We start from the raw sequence: 2,189 nt of genomic DNA on the forward strand, positions 1-2,189 counted from the left end.
CTCTTGTTTACCCATTATGGTACAAAGCTATTCACCGTTAACTGGTAATGCTCGCGTAACAATTAATACTTCCATTTTGGTTCTTTAACCGTTACATACGTGTATCACTAGATAATTGATAGTAACAAATCAATTAAATATTTATAGGTTGTTGAAGTTAGTGTTGATTCCGACTCAAACGAACTTGACTTCGTATATTGGCAAACCGGAAGAATGCTCGACACTTTTGAAAGGTACCCAGAACATCTCCTTTGCGACGCCACATATTCTCTGAACTATTGTAAAATGCCGTTGTACATAATCATGATTGTGGATGGGAATCTAGTGAGTGAAATTGTGGCTCTGGCTATCGTAACTAGGGAAACGTCACAATCTGTGAAAACTGTTTTTGAGACGTTCAAAACCCATAATCAAAATTGGTCAAAGATAAAAAGTGTTATGGTTGATAAAGACCTATCAGAATCTAACGCTTTGAAGGACTGCTTTCCTGGAGCCTTGGTTGAAATTTGTTTGTTCCATGTCTTAAAGGCAATTAAAGCCAAGATCAACTTGTTAAAATTGCCAAAGGTAGTGGAACTAGCAACTAAAGAATATGCACAAAAAATTGCCTATTCACTCACGGAAGAAAAAACCGATTTATGTACTAAGAACGTCGGATCGTAACTTTAGCCTCTAGTACCATCCTCGCATACTTTATTGAGCAACTTCGTCTGCTTACATTTTGACTCCACCCACAAATTCTGTATATAGCGACTTCTAGAGATCGAAAATGTCATTCTTATCTCTATTTTCGTGGTTAAATATTTTTCCGAAATTGCGCCAGTGTTAAAAAGCAAAGTGGACAACAATGCGATATAACTCCCGATTTAATGGAATTAAGTTTTAAAGTTAAGAATATAAATAATTGATGTTTCTTTTTTTAAGTGTCTAGTTTTTCTTTCTTTGTACTATTGTAGCAAATTCACTACCCATCCTCGACAACTTTGCATGTTTTGATGTGAGTGGCTTATAATCTCAAAAAAATGGATACTCCATAAGCAGGTAAATAATAATAACTTATAGTTGTACTACAATAATAATATTAGTACAAAGAAAGAAAACTTGATACTTAAAAAAAGAAATATCAATTATTTATTATCTTAACTTTAAAATTTAATTCCACTAAATCGGGAGTTATATCGCATTGTTGTCCACTTTGCTTTTTTACCACTGGCGCAATTTCGGAAAAAAATTTTTAACCATGAAAATAGAGATAAGAATGACATTTTCGATCTCTAGAAGTCGCTATACACAGAATATGTGGGTGGAGTCAAAATATAAGCAGACGAAGTTTCTCAAAGTATACGAGGATGAGTAGTGGATTTGCTACGTTCAACGTTCTTCTTACATAAATCCGTTTTTGACGGAAGGTATTTACAAAGAAAACGTTGAGTGCATGCTCCTTGATGAACGGTTAGTATCTGCACCAGCGTTCGTCAAATATCTTCAAGACAACTGGTTGTCTATAAAGGAAATGTGGGTGTTGTGCTACCGAAGACAAGACTTTAATTTAGGAGATACTACAAATAACCGCCTGGAATCGCTTAATCATAAAATTAAAAGCGTATGCCGTAGAAACGCACCCCTAGACGAGTTCTACATCGATCTCAAACTCCTGTATCATTTTATTGAAAATCAGCATGATTTCGAAAAATTCAAAGCTAAAACCAAGACAAAATTTCAAAAATTAGACACAAACGACAAAGACGTCCTCCACGCCAGTAAAGTAGTTGCTGAATTGTGTGTACCGCAGATGGTGGATAGAATAACAAAAAACTTATTGAAAGGCGTCACTGTTGCCGATTGCTACCCTATTGACGTTTCAAACGATAAGGGGAGTTTTCATTATCTGAATGTTCGCTGGAACTTTTCGATGAAGATGGGGAATATATCCGATCTTCTAAGCCTTTCAAACTGTCCCGTAGCGCTTCCAGCGTTTCGGAAAATACCCGTTGTGAGTCAATGTTTTGCCGTACCAAATGTCGTACTCAATCCCATTCGACCTAAAAAACCCGCACTTTGGCGGATTTACGAGTCTTTCCCCGAAAAACTCGCACTTTGGGTTTTCCTGATGGAATTTAAATAAAAAAAATGCCGGGAACTCAAAGTGAAAATTAAATTAACTTAAAACAATTTAAGGCCTACGTAAA

This window comes from Phalangium opilio, unplaced genomic scaffold, assembly GCF_054372755.1.
Source record: "Phalangium opilio isolate 3A_F unplaced genomic scaffold, DU_Popi_V2 ptg000015l_1, whole genome shotgun sequence".
In the NCBI taxonomy this organism is placed as follows: domain Eukaryota; kingdom Metazoa; phylum Arthropoda; class Arachnida; order Opiliones; family Phalangiidae; genus Phalangium; species Phalangium opilio.